This window comes from Pteropus medius, unplaced genomic scaffold (assembly GCF_902729225.1).
Source record: "Pteropus medius unplaced genomic scaffold, Ma_sr-lr_union100, whole genome shotgun sequence".
Classification (NCBI taxonomy): domain Eukaryota; kingdom Metazoa; phylum Chordata; class Mammalia; order Chiroptera; family Pteropodidae; genus Pteropus; species Pteropus medius.
In genome coordinates this window covers 38,550,123-38,564,824 of record NW_024349800.1, presented here as the reverse complement: position 1 = coordinate 38,564,824, position 14,702 = coordinate 38,550,123, and the positions used below count along the sequence as shown (strand labels likewise).

The 14,702-nt window shown below is 51.5% G+C and overlaps 1 long non-coding RNA gene across 1 annotated transcript; it reads right to left on the bottom strand.

Annotated features, from left to right (window-relative positions):
* Positions 1-399: 399 nt before the first annotated feature.
* LOC120622106 (uncharacterized) lies at positions 400-1,490 on the bottom strand. Its single transcript, XR_005658423.1, has 3 exons — positions 1,149-1,490; positions 950-1,025; positions 400-645 (listed from the first exon to the last, which is right to left on the bottom strand). It is a non-coding gene; the product is annotated as an uncharacterized LOC120622106 (long non-coding RNA).
* Positions 1,491-14,702: the final 13,212 nt, after the last annotated feature.

Here is a 14,702-nt window from a genome sequence, read left to right as displayed (position 1 = left end):
GAGCACGTGGCTCTGCAAGGCAGAGGGGAGGAGTCTCGGAGCATGTCACCTCCACCGCTCCTGGCACAAGGCTGCCCCCAGGAAACACGCAACAGGCACAGACTGACTTGGGTTGACCTGAATTGGCTGTGCTTGGGTGGAACATGGCTGGAGGCTTTCCACTTCTGCACCTGCCCCCAGCCCACTGGCTAGAAGTGCCAGAGTTAGCAAGTACAAATACAGGGTGCCCAGTTAATTAAATTTGAAGTTAAAGAAAGCAGTTGAAGGCTGTGCCTGAGCGCAGGTTCTTTGCTGACACTCCTACGGCTGCTGAAGTCTGGCCCCGGAAAGGGACCATTCGGGGTGGAGAGTGGGGCCAGGGAGACTCCTGCCAGCAACCCACAGCCTGACAGTCCAGACCTCAAGCCATTCTCTGTCACTGGTTTGGTCTTAGACCCACCTGCCTCCTCCCATTTGTAAAGTAAGGGAACCGGTCCATGGTCGAACTCTAAATTCCCGCCTTGCTCAGATTTAGAAGAATCTTTAACTTCTGCTTACATTAAAGGATGCTTCCAAACTCAGCCCTCCTTAGGCAGCAGCTTGCTCCTCCTCCATTCACTTCGGCCCTAGAGCCTCTCACTTCACTGTGGCCCCCACAAATCAAACCTACAAGGACACCATTAGAAAGGACCCAATGACTAGGTACCCACAAAAACACACAGTAGCGGAAGCAAAAACACAGTCACAGAGACACACTAACTTAAGAAACAGTGACACAGATTCACCCAGAGGGAGTGGACACAGAGAAGACCTTACATGCTCAGGACGGGGCAAAGTTCCACTTCGCACACACCCAACACCCCCACCTTCACCCAGAGTACACACAACATGTCATACTCACACCCAAAATGAGCACACATCACACACATTTGCTGAAGACAGTGGAGACACATACCCGGCCATCTCATACCTGGGTTGTCATCCTGAATCTCACATATCCAAGGAAGTTCGGGGGCTAACGTTCCTCCCAACTATGCCTCCTCAAGCTGCTAAAAAAAAAACCAACCAAAAAACAAAAAAACACCTGAAAGTGCTCCCAAAGACCTCTGTTTTTCACAACAGGCTATAGCAATCAATGGGCTAAAACCTGGGTTCTCCAAAGACGTTACCCCAAATGGTGATGATGATGATGAGAAAAATGACGACCCCAATTGCCAGCATTTGCCAGATGCTAGCCACACTCCAGGGACTATGGAGTGTTTTACATGCATTACCTCCTTCAACCCTCGTGACAACCTGTAAGGGGAGAGATTTATTACCATAACAGATAAGGAAACTGAGGCTCAGAGGAGTTAAATGAGTGTCTTGGTAGATAGTCCAGCACCTGGCTCCAAGGCTATCTAACTCCAGAACACACCCTTACCCACAAGGCCCCAATGGAAGACCCTCAGATGTTCCAGCTCAGTCTCCATGCACCATGAACACACACACACACACACACACACACACTGCGCACAAGCACACACATGCACACGCACACACCCCGCCCTGCAGGAGGATCTTTTGGGCAACGTTTCCACCGTGGACAATGCTGAAGGGGCGCTGATCAGCAGAGAGGTTTCAAGCTAGTTCTACCTCACGCGAGTTCTCCTGAGACCAACCCTATTCCCGAACAGGTCTGGGCCCTGGGTGAGACAGGTCTGTGACCTCTGAGGAGAGGCTTACTCAGGGTCACCTTGCTAACCAGGGACTCGCCAGATTAAGGGGGCTGGGAGGACTGGCTCCTCTCTGCCCTCCTTGTGGACCCTTCCCCCAGAGGATGGGAGCCAGGCCTATCACAATGAAAGAGCTCTTCATAAGAGAGAGAGTAGCCTCTGCTCAGCTGCCAAGAGCCCGGTCACCTAAGCCCACACAGAGAGGGTGCAGGGAAGGACCCTGAATTGTCCCTAGAGTGGGCTGTGTCAGGGTGACACAGCCTCTGGGACATTCTTAACCCTAACCAAAGTGGGGACACCCTTCGCAGCCTCCACCTCCGCATTGGGGCCTGGCTAACAGCTGTTCCCAGCTCAAGGCTCTTTACGTTGCTCATCCAGGCAGTCCCCAGGGGACGCGGAGGAAGCTTTGATGAAGCCTATCAAAGCATTCTTATACCTACAGCTGTTTCCTGGGAGAGCAATTGGAGCCACAATGGCCCCTCACATCTGTTGAAGGGCCCAGAGGTTGGTACTCCACCCTCAGCCCTACAGGAGGGCTCCCGGCCCTCAGCAGAGGGGAAAATGACTGTGCACATCCGGGAGGCACAGTTTAGAACCTTTGACCGTTAGGACTGGATGAGGCCACTCACCCCCATTTTACAGATGACTAAACTGAGGCCAAGACACTCTCTGCTCACAAACGGTTCCTCATACAGAGCCCACTTCACCAAGGACTCTCCACATAGTCCCTGGCTCCTCCTCTGGCTCAGGTCAGCCTCCACTTAAGCGAGATATGTATGACCAGCCCAAGAAAAGGGTGTGGGAGGCATGTGGGAGTGTGAAGGCCACGTGGAGGGGAAGCTGGTGTCTGTTTTAAGATGCCTGATCCATCCCCTTCTGCATGAGTCATGGCCTCCTTCTTGGCCACTATATTAATACCCAGTCTGTGGAATCGTTTAAGTCAGGGTTTCTGAACCTCAACACTAGTGACATTTGGGATGGGATATTTCTTTGTTGTGGAGGCTGTTCTGTACATTGTAGGATAGTTAGCAGCATCCCTAGAGTCTACCCACCTAATGCCAGAAGCACCATCTTCTAGTGCAACAACCAAGATTATCTCCAGATATTACCGAAGGTCCCCTGGGGGCAAAACTGTGTCCCGTTGAGAACCACTGGTATAAATGAACTAAAAGGAGCATGTCTTGCCAGGGATGCACAGAAGGAGGTGACATAGATATCTGCTCCTGATATGTGGAGCTTCTATGGGGCAGATAGGATAACAAATGAACCCAGAACAAAGCAGTGTGTTCCAGGAGATCCTGCAAAAGACTGAAGTCGAGTAAATCATTGCGGCTAGGATCCATCCAGGAAGGCTTCCCGGAGGAAGAGGAATGTGATCCGGGCTTTATGTAGGCAGTCCGGGAAGAATGCAGTTGGAGGAAAAAGTCTTAAACACAGTGCGCAGAGCCCAAGGTGGGGAATGAGTAGCAACTTTCCAGGGAAGGGGCAGGAGGGTGGCCACAGCGACCTGGATTTTAGTCTCAGGGATAGTATGGCTGCCTTCTATCAAAGAGGGTCCTGGAGCCCAGAGTGAGGAAGATGTTGGGGATGAATGGGGAGGGGGAAGGTGGGGAGGACAGTGTCTTGTGCGAGCCGCTCGGGGGCCGGTTAGGGGCTGGCTTCTCCTTGAATCCCCAGCGCCCAACAGAGAATGAAGCTAAGGAAACACCGCGATGATGAAGCTGCTGATGACGTGGAGAAAAGTTCTGATGAGCAGGAAGGCAGGCCCGTGCTCTGGAGGGCGGGCACTGGTGAGGGTGCTGATGAAGGAGCCCAGCCTAGGCAGCAAGGGACCCAATCGCCCCTCACCCTGATTTCTCAGGGTCTGGCCTCACTTAATGTCTTACCTCACAGTCTTTGTAGGGTGGAGGTGTGGGGTGGAAGGGAGCCTAATCGAGTGGTAGCTTCTGGGCTTGGAAAAAACCACTCATTTTCCTGTCTAGCTGCAGACCTTTCTCTCCGAAAAGATTTCAGCGAGTTAATTGAAAGAGAATGGTGAACTCTTTGGCCTCGAAAGCTTCCCTCTCAGACAGCACTGGCTCCCCTCCCCTTCCCAAGCCATGAGCGCATGCCAGCCCTCAAACTAGGCTCCCCGAGGCTGGGGGGACACCCTCCCAGTGGTCATCCTAAGGAAATGCAAAGTGTGGAGCTGGAGCTGCCCACAGGGAGCTTCTAGACTAACTCACCAGCAGGGTGCGCTGTGGACTCAGGCACAGGCAGCTGGAAGGGAGGAGACCCAACTAACTGATTATGAGGCCTGCCTGGCCTCCTGTTGTATCCTCGACCCCAGCCAGGCTTATCTGCCTTATACACTGCAGGGTCTCCACCTCCTCGTTACTTCCCTGCCTAACCCCTTCCGTTTCCCCTCCTCTGGATGAGGAAGGAAGAGAAGGAATCATGCCCATTTTGCAGATGAGAGACTAAGTCCTACGGATGCAAAAAGGGACAGCAGCAAGGCAGAATGAAGAGAGTCTTGCTTCGAAGCCAGAAGACCCGGGTTTACTAGCCTGCCATTTCGTCATGTCACTCCCTTGTGGTTGGGGGCAAACTCTGGAGCCTTGTTGAGCAGTAAGAGAGAGGAGTGTGGCAGCCCAGGCTGAGAACGGTTCTGACAATGGGCATCACTGCAACTCTGCGTGGTCATCACTGGGTCCTGGAAGGAAGGGCTGGCAAAAAGGGAGGAGCCATCCTTGCCCAAGGCTTATTCTAGGTGGAGAGAGCATACAGCCAGAAAGGGGACCAACAAGGAGTCTGAACAAGGGTAGAGGGGACAAAGGGGCTATGCTGAAGAACATTGGGGAGTAGAGGAGAGGGTCAAAGTGCCAGCACCCTGAGTTATCTGCACTTTCTCCCGGGTCCTAGTAATTACTAGCAGCAGTGAAAACTGGGTGCCATTTGCTGCACTCTCATGGTGAGCCAGGCTTTGTGTCAAGCACTTGATTCGCTCAATCACCCATCCTGGGAAGCAGTAAACCCATTGGATAGATGAAGAAAGGAAAGCTCAGAGAGATAAAGTAACTTGTCTGAGTTCATCAGAGGGAAAGGGTCGAAACTGGATGCCACCCAGGTCTGCCTGGTGCTTACCCACCACGCTCCTGGAAGGGTCAGGGTCTAGGTGGAGAAAGGACAAAGGCCCCATCTGTGGCAGAGGTCAGTATTGAGTCTATAGTTGGAGAGGCACCCCCAGCATGGGATGGACAGAGTAGAGCGAGGCACGTAGGAAGGAGCGACCCACGTGTATATTCAGTCTGGGAGATCTCCTGGAGGAGGAGGAAGATACTCTCTAGGTTGACAAGGAGGAGAAGGGCACTCCCAACAGTCTGAGCAAGACAGTTCCAGCCCAGGCATTTCCAGCACGCACATGGTGTGTCTGTGTCCTTCAGGGCCGGCCATGAGGCCAGAGAAGCAGGCAGGAGCCACCAGAAGGAAAGGGTGCCACCGCCTCAGCAGAGAGCCCACTGGCAGCTGTGTGGAGATCTGACTGGGTCCACTGGTTGTTCTTAAGGAAAGAGATGGGGATCTAAACTATTACAAAAACCAGGAGATAGGGATGGAGGGAAGGGGAAAGAAGAGATGAAGCCTCAAAATACCAAAGTGTTAGAATCCACTAGACAAGAAACCTAATCAGATGTGGTGGACAGAAGGCAGTGGTCAAGAGTGACTCAGCCTCTGGCTTGGGTGATAGGGAGCTTACCATGAGCTAAGATCTAGCACCCAAGTGGAGGAAGAAGCTAGTGAGAGAAAGATAACAAGTTCAGGCTGGAATAAATGAGTTTGTGGTGTGCGTGAGCTATGTAAGTGGAAGTGAGCTTTGGGCTCAGGGTTAAAGGGGCATAAGGGCTCACACTATAACCAGAATCAGGTTACCCTCTCCAAACTGAAGAAAGCAGTCAAGGTCAACAAGCATTTGAGCTTAGTCTGCAGCCAAGGAGGAAAGTACTAGAGCAGAATACACACTAGATTAAACTAAGGGTCCCATGTTCTCAAACTTGAAAAAGGATCCAGGAGTCTAAAGAGACCACAAGCCGAGCTCAGCAATGGTGCCCATCATTCTCAAGGTGTGCACCTGTGCATCTCCCTGGGCGCATTAATAAGAACTGGATCAGGGCTTAAAGGGAAGCTAAAAGATACAAGAGCAGATGTAGTCAACTAATATAATGTTCTCAAACCATTGAGCTGCGGCCTCTTCTCTGAAACCCTCCCTAACTCACCTTTCCCTCCCCAACAGGACCCCAGCCCCTGGTTGGCCAGCGAACACTGCAAAGCTCTTTCATATTTTTATCTCATTGGCTCCTCAATGGTTTCTCTCATCTGCTATGTGACCCAGTGAGACTGCAGTGTGTGGGGCTAAACCCAGGCTTGCTCCCCTAGGCCTCCCTGCGGGTGCCCCCATCCTTACTTGCTACAGCATTCTACCGTGTTCCAGGGTGCCGAGGTGGCAGCGGTGTTTGGGTGCAGAGTGGCGAGCAGAACCCTGCTGGCTTTCTTGTGGGGAGAGTGGTGAATAAGAACTAGCCCCGGCCCAGGTGTGCTATCTGCTCTCAGGATCTGCTCGTCAGCTGCTGGGGAAACAGGAGTGACCTCAGTGGTGGGTTTTATTTTTTGTTTTGTTTTGTTTTTTTTCTTTTTCCTTCTAAGAACAATTCATTTTGGTCAAATAACTAGAGTAAAAGTGACTCGGTATTGAGAAACCTCCCCCTCCCCGTCCTGGCCCTGGGCAGTAACCTTTGAGAGCTGTCTCTTGGGGCCACAGAGGATGCTGTTTGGGTAGTTCAGAGGACTGGCTCTTCTCTCTGCCCAGCCCCACCCACTTCCCCTCACCACCTCCAAGCTTGGGCAGCCTCCCATCTCAGACTGAGGTCCAGCCCCCAGGCCTGAGCTGAGCCTCTTCCTGCGGCCTCTCAATCTCATCTGCTTTGCTGTCCATCGAAAATGGCGGGAAGCGGGCAGAGTAGGAGATTGTGGGGAGAGGACCTGAACCCCGCCCTTCTCATCCACGTTTGTAATCACCACTGTCACTGCTCTGCTGACCCCATGGCATCTTCCATGTGCCACTGGCCACAAGTCAGCATTGAGAAGGGTGACAAGGCGAAGGGAGCTCTGAGAGAGGGAGTGCTAGATTATAAAGGAGAAGGACTGCCTTAGGCTCACAGGAAGCTGCCCAAGGAAATGGGGGCAAAAGAAGGAGTTGGGGGACCTTTGAGGGAGCTGGGCCTCGGGTCTGAGTGGCTGGACAGAGAGACAGGCCGAAGGCCAGCAGAGCAACATAGTGTGAGCCCGTCACAGATGCTCGGAGGCAGCTAGGCTTGCGTGAGACAGAACTTAGGAGCAAAAGCCTGAGCCAGTAGAGGGCTGGACTTGGGGACTGCACCCCAAGGATACAGCTGGACACACTAAAGGATGAGCAGCTTGACCCACATCCAAAGAAGGAGAGGAGAGTAAGTATGGAGCAGGGTGGAAAAGTCTCTCTCGGGACCTGACTCCAGACAGCATGTCCTAGGAGGTAAACTGAGGCCCCCAGGCAGCAAAGCAAGAAATTCGGCCAAGCGCCTTGAGGCTAAAGACCAAATTACTGAGGGTCCCAATTTACCTGCCCTGGTAGCTTCTGGCAAGAGATCGCCACCGCCTTCTTTTCCAGGATATGCCAGGCTGCAGGCAGCAGTGCCGAGAACCGGAGGCGGTGGTGATGTCAACCAAGGAATTAAGTGAGCAGAGACACTGATAACATCGCCCAGCAAGGCTCACTGTGGGCAAGGTGACTCATCAAAGACGAACCCCACGATCGCAGGGTGGTGGTTGTTATGCCCAGCCTGTGGGGCTGGGGAGGAGGAAGGGGCCGGGCCAGGTTCCTCAGGAGTCGTCTGCTCAGTGGAGAAGTCTCAGAACATAGTGTCCTCCGCCTTCAGAGCTCGCCGCGGCTCAGGAAACAGCCCTCCCTCCCACTGCTGTGATTATCTTTGTCCACAGCATTCAGTGTGTGTCTGTGGGGTGTGTCGAGGTGATTTTCCCATCCGCGTCCTACTGGCTGCTCCAGGTACTGGAGATTGCTAACAGCAGAAGAGTTGTTGCCCCTGATTAGACAACCGTCTGTGGAGACAAGCCACCAGATGGCAAACTGCTAACCGTGACCATGTGGTGTCCTCGCGGAGGGTACAGCCTGTTCCTCCTGCTGCAGGCATCTGCAGAGCTGCATTCACTCATCACTCCCTCACTCCCTCGGGCAGGCCCTGCTGAGGAGGCCAGAACTGCTGTGTTCTTCCCCATCCCCAGGGGCTCCATGTACTGTTGTCCAAGTTGGTAACTGTACAACTGGAGGGGGCACCACATTTTACAGTGTGTGTCAGACTGCATGGCTGTACATGGTGGCCCTGCCTCTTCCTATTCTAAATTACTTCTCTTCCCCTCCTCCACCTAGAAGTATCTGTTAAGCTTGCCCTTAATAAATTTGTCTTTATACCAAACTTTTCCCCATAAGCGTAAGTTTCTTCTTTTACTACCTGACTCCTTTCATTCATTCATTCATTCATTCATTCCACAAAAAAATTGTTGCTTTTGTGCTAGGTACTATTCTAGGCCAGGGACCAAGAGAGACCCTCCCTGAGTTCATGGAGCTCACATTCTAGTTGGAGAGGGGACAATAAATAAATAATTTGATTCGTAAAATTGCAAGCGACAATAAGTGCCATGAAGAAAAATAAAGCCAGGCCAGGAGGTGGAGGGTAACAGGGCCCTATTCAGCTAGGACTGTCCAGAAAGTCTTCTCTCTGAGGAAGTGGCTTGATTGCAGACCTGGAGGCAGCAAAGAAAGTTGCCTTCAGGGCAGAGCCTCCCCTACCAGGCCTTCGATGCCAAAAGAAAGTTCTCTACACCTGCCTGGTTCTGCCAGGAGCCTGTGACATGACCTGAGGCACTCCCTTCCCAGCGCTGCGTATCCATTTCCTTCTCAACAAACAAGAGGCCTAGTTGCACTGGCTCCCTGAAAACTCTTCCAGCAAGAAGCCACTCGCTCAGGCATGAGGAACTTCTTGACAGGAGCCTCGGTTGGAAGGCCAGCCTCCTATAAGCTGTGTGACCTCAGGCAGGTTACTTAGCCTCTCTGAGCTGGTTTCCATTTCTGTAAAATGCCTACTCCTCAGGGTATTGTGAAGGATTAAATGAGCTTGTGGATATGAAACCACCAGGAAGATATCATCAAGGGCCACACCTGGAAGAGGTAAGGAGATGGGGAGACAGTAAAGAGGTGCTATTAACTAGTTGCCTTTCATAAAAAGAGCCTGGAGAGGGCAATGCTGACCTAAAGACACAAAGCTCTGCTAGCTGACCAGATGTGGGGCAAATAGCCAGGGAAGCCCCCAGGCTAGGACCTCTACAGATCCAGGGCCTGAGAGAAGGGTTGGCTGTACAAGGGTCAGGCACTCTCCACTGACGTATGCAGGTGTGGGTGGGGTAGGGCCTGCCCTGTGGGTCCTTGAACTGTCGCACCACGTCCCAGCTTTCAACTTCCTCTGGGGCCCAGGGTGTGCTCAGCTTGTCCTCTCTTCCTTCCTCCTTCGTTCAGGCTGTTTTTGGTAAGCACCATCCACTCTCAAGTTCCAGTCGTGCTCATTCATTCTCAACTCAGAGCCCAACTCGGGGAGGTGCAAAGTTCAGTTCAGCCCACCCTGGTTAGCAAGTCTTTCCTGCGGTCTGCTGTGAGTCTGGGCTCCTAAGTCATGCTGGGAGCCCCAGAACAGGACCCACCAGGTGGGGGTGCAGATAATAGCAATAGTTAGCTCTGATTGGCTGCTGTGGCCATGCATTCATGGATGCATGACCTCACTTGGTGTGAATCCCATAATGTGGGAGTTTTGATCATCTTTCATTTTTGAGGAAACTGAAGCTCCAAGAAGTAGGAGCTGTGGGAGCTCAGGCAGCAGGGTTGGCAGGCATTCTACCTGTAGGAGATGGCCTGAAGGAGCCTTGCAAGACAGAGGGGACTTGGAGAGGCAGGGAGAAGAGAGAAGGTGCAGGCGGGTGAGGCTGGGAGGGGGGACTTAGTTGCAGATGCCTATAGGCCAAGGTGTGAAACCCCTTTCCTGCCACCACCTGCTGCCTTAGAGTCCCCCAGGAGGCCTGGCATTCTGAGTGTCCAACAAGCTCCCAGGTGGCCTGGAAGCAGCCGACTCAGTCTGGGAGGTCAGAGCTGGGCTGCAAGCCCCGATCAAGGCCATTTCTCAGTTCTCCCCTGGCTCTGAGACAAAAAAAACAAAAATAGTGACATTTACTGACTACTTTTTATTATTGAGTACAGCTAACATTTATTGACAACTTTCCTGTACAGCAGGTGCAGTGCTAAGCACTTTGCATATATGAACCTACTTAATCTCCAGACCATTGGGGCACAGAGAGTTCAGTGACTTACTTAAGGTCAAGCAGAACATTCAACCCAGCATGCCTGGTTCCGGAGGCCACACTTGCCACTCTGCAAAGTGAGTATTCCTAGAACAGGGAAGGTGCTGGACCTGGGGTTTGGGCAGACCTGGTAGGGGCAGAGGAGCACCACCCTACCTAGGGCTGAATGCCAGACCCCTCCCATAGGGACGTGGTTTTGAGAAATCGAGGGGGCAATGTGAAATGAGGCTGGGTGGCCACGCACCAGGGGTGAAGCACTAAAGGTGGAAGCTCAGGTGTGGAGAAGAAAGCCCACAGCTACTTCCTTTGCCTTCTCTCTCTGCCCACAGCTCCCATGCCTGTGGCCTAAGAGTAGCCAGCCCAGTGTCTACCCATCTGTGTGCACATGTGTGTGTACATATGGAAGGAGAGGAGAAGGGGCCTCTGCGTGCACTTGTTTGCACAGGAGACTGTCCCACACCCACTCCCCCTGCTTCTGTAGCCACAGAGAACAGGATATGCCCTGACACTAATCTGCACCTTTGGGGCCTGGAAACCACAGCCACGTCAGCGGCATGTGCTCAGGGGCTGGGAGGTGGGGCCGCGGAGGCAGAGTGTGCAGGTGTGCGCCAGCCTGCACGCCAGGGCCCGCGTCGGGGTGCAGTTTCCTCCCCAGCCACCACCACCGACACCGGGCCAGGGAAGAGGGCAAGTGGGATAGAAGGGAGCTGGACCTCCCCCAGGGTAGCAGGGCGCAGAGTCCAGACCCTCTGACCAGGGAATCAGCCATTCTTCCCAGGAGTCTCTCTCCTCTCAGCAACAGTCCCAATCGACAACCAAAACAAATGCCTGCAGAGCATCTAAATGGTTCCACACAGTTCCAGGCATTCGGGAAATAGCAGTGAACAAAACTAAGATCCCTGCCCTCACGGGGCCAGCATTCTTACTGGGGAGACACACAGATGGAACAAGTAAAGTAAGTCCATAGAGTGTAAGTAGGTGATGGGTGATATGGGAAAACAGCAGACAGAGCAGGGCTGGGATGTGAAGGGTGCTAGGCGTGGTGTGTGTGTGTGTGTGTGTGTGTGTGTGTGTGTGTGTGTGTGTGTGTGTCTCTGCGTGCGTGCGTACAAGTCACGCTATGTACTGAATGTGGTGACCCAGGTCGGCCCCATTGAGGTGACATTCAATAAACGTTTGGAGAGGGAGGAGACAAGCAGGGTCTGAAGGAGAACATTCCAGTAAGGAAACAGCTAGAACAAAGGACCTGAGGCAGGGGCATGCCTGGCCAGGACTGCAGGAAAGGCAGGCTGGCCTGAGGGATGGACTGAAGTGGCCCCACACCTCCTGACATCTGCTCACCTTGCTAAAAGCAAGGGCCTGATTTCCGACAAATTAAGAAAAAGGACTCTCCAGTACCCATAGGAGAAGCCAAAGGGCTCTCAGAGGAACCAATGTCATGTTAAGAAGGGGACAGAGAGTGAAAAGGGTCTTAGACCTGAGGGAGCCTATGACTAGTCTGGGGCCTGAGCTCAGGGAGGAGGTCCTAAGCCTGGAGACCCTTACTGGGTAGGGAGGGGAAGAAGCAAAGGATGGAGCCAGGCTGCCCAAAGGCCTGCAGGCCTCTCTAAGTTCAGGCAAGTCTCTGGGGTCCCAGGACCCCAACAAGTTGGCTCCCAGGAGCTCGCTGAGAGAGTGTCGTGTGGAATTCCATCTTGCTGTCTGGCGGGTCAGCTGGCCACCCACAGGTTGGAAGGGAGCCTGGGGGTGCCACCAACTCTGCCCCACCTGCCTCTGCCTGCTGGAGGCCACCAGACTCTTCTGAGGTCTCTGTCCCTCCCCCTATTAAAGCTACCCATGGGGAGGAGGAAGGAGGAGCCAGTTGACTTCAGGAGATTTAGCTGATGGTTGACCAGAGGGCAGGAGTGTGCCTGCAGGGAGCTAGCGTTCTAGGAAATAGATCCCCTCTAAACCAACCAGGCCACCATCAAAGGATGGGGGGCTAGCCCAGTGTGTTCCTGACAGACCCGCAGTGAGAGGTCAGGAACTAGAAAAGGGAGGAGGGGGATTTGACCGGTTCCTTTCAGGATGGGAGCAAATCTGAATGGGTAGGGAGAAAAGAAGACACCTTTGTGCACTGACATTTGTGCACAATGCACACGCATCACATATACCCTCATAGACATGGGTTGTTTCTCCTGGGTACCAGATGCACATAGGCCCCTTGGACATGGTCCGAAGAGAAAATAGAGATGTGTCTGCAAAACATAAAGAGGATGGGAAGTGGTGATGGGGACAGATGAAGATGGGAAGACAAATAAGGAGACCCCGAGAAAGACCCGTCATAGACACACCCACATGCAGACCACACACGCCTGTTACTAGTCAGCCTCAGCCAGACCCCACTGCCCTCCTGCCTACCTAGGGACACTGCTTAGCAATCACGTTGTATTGTGCACATCGCTCAGCCTTTGTAAGGTTACATTTTCCCTCTATAAAAGGAGAATTTCCTGCCAACTTAATTTACTGTGAGGTGGCAAGTAAATCCTTTCTGCTCTACCTCCAAAAAGCTATTCAGAATCCAGCCTCTTCTTCCACCTCCACCATGAACAAACACTCTAGCCGGGCCACCATCCCGCTGGCATCCCTGCCCCATCCTCTGCTCCCTGCTCCATTCTGTGGCCCACCCTGAAGCCACTGCCCCCTCCTCCAAACCTGCAGTATGTTTTCGTCTCCTCCCCAGTAAAAGGCAAAGTCCTGACCACGGCCATGGGGCGTTGCCCTCCCCAGCTTCCTTCTCTCCCTTCTCATCTCAACTCCAGCCACCTGGGCTTCTCACCATTCTGTAAACACCCCAGGCAGCCCTCCTCAGAGCGCTGGCCATTTCCTCTGCCGGGAATATCCTCAGTGCTTTGGCTTCAGAATGTACTCAAATGACATCCTCGGTGAAGTCTTCCTGGCCACACTGGCTAACACTGCAGCCCCACCCGGGCACTCTCTATTCCCCATCCCCGCTTTCCCCTTCGTCATCACAAACATACTACATATTTATTTACCTCATCTTTTTGTCTGTCTCTTTTATGAAAATGTAAACTCCATGCAAATAAGGGACATTCGTGTATTTTATTCTCCACTATGATTCCCAGCTCCTAGAGTGGTACCTGGGTCATAGGACTCAACAAATGTTGAATGAATTAAAAATGAATGAAATGAAATAGCAAATAGGTAAGCATTTATAAAGCAAGACTAAAGAAGAAGGGAGGAGACCAACTCTGAGTGAGCCATCACCATGTTCCAGGAATTGCAACTACAATATTCCTTCATTCTCAAACATCCATGGTAGGTAAGTAGAATTAGTCCCATTTTTTCAGATAAGAAGACTGAGGATCAGACAAGTCATGACCAATGGTTGCTGTATATCATCCTCAAAGACACCCACCGACCATTCCTCCCATCTCTGTATTAAAGGCTGCTCCCCATTCAAGACTCTCTTTTCCTCCTCCCACCCCTTTGACTCTGGGCTGGTTTCGTGACTTGTTTTGACCAGTAGAAGAATATGGCAAAAGTGTCGCTATGTCAGTTTTGGCCTAGGCCTTAAGAGACCTGGCCCTTAGGCCAGCTACATAATTTGCAGGATTCGAAGAAATGAAAATGGGAGGTCCCTTGTTCAAAAAGCAAGGAAAAAAACATTGTTAGAGGTACTAAAATATAAAGCTCTCCTTTCTTCCATAGTCTCTTTTGAGTCACCGTGATGTTTTTTATTTACTACTTAATGTTCAGAGTAAAGAAAAAAATTTAATTTTTAAATAGCATAAATTTTACTGCACGACTTTATATTATGCAATGCCAGTTTTAAATGCAAATATAAGAGCACTTAACTCATATATGGAATCACCAAAATCATGCAATTCATATTGCCTGGCTCATACAGACATATGTATTTCATTCTTATTAGAACAGTGGAAACACTGCACAAAATACTGCACGAAACTAGTTTAGCTTTTTATTTCTCCTCTGGGTTATTATTATTTTTTTTTTCTGCTTGTTTTTTTTTTTTATTCCCATTTATTTTATGCTGAATTTATTTTGGGCCACAGTTTTTATTTCTTCTAGGATATCTTTTTCTTCTGTCCAACCTCCTCTTCTGATTTTAGGAACGATCTGCTCTGCTTCATTAAGGATCACCTCGATGTGGCAGGGGTGTTCATGTATGGGTTCTCCCACCTAGGAAATCTACAAGTTCTGCACCGTATCTTGGGTACTTTATTCACCTGGATGTGCTCAGTGACCAGAGAATCTCCATCTAAACCCTCATGTCGGCCTTACTCTCTTCACGTTTAAGCCTGCGCAGGAAAAATTCAGCATGTTTTGAGGTCACCAAACCTGTGTCCAGCCCCACTGTTTGTCTGGAGCACACCTACCAATCCCATCCTTGCAATGACAAAACGGCACCCATTGCTTCCATAAAGTGACACCCTTCAGATACTTGGTGGTTTTTCAGATACTCATATCCTTGATGGCCTGAGCAGTTTCATGATTGTTCTTAAAGTGAATGAGAAGATTTGAACGTCTTGATTTGCATGATTTCTCAGGATTTTA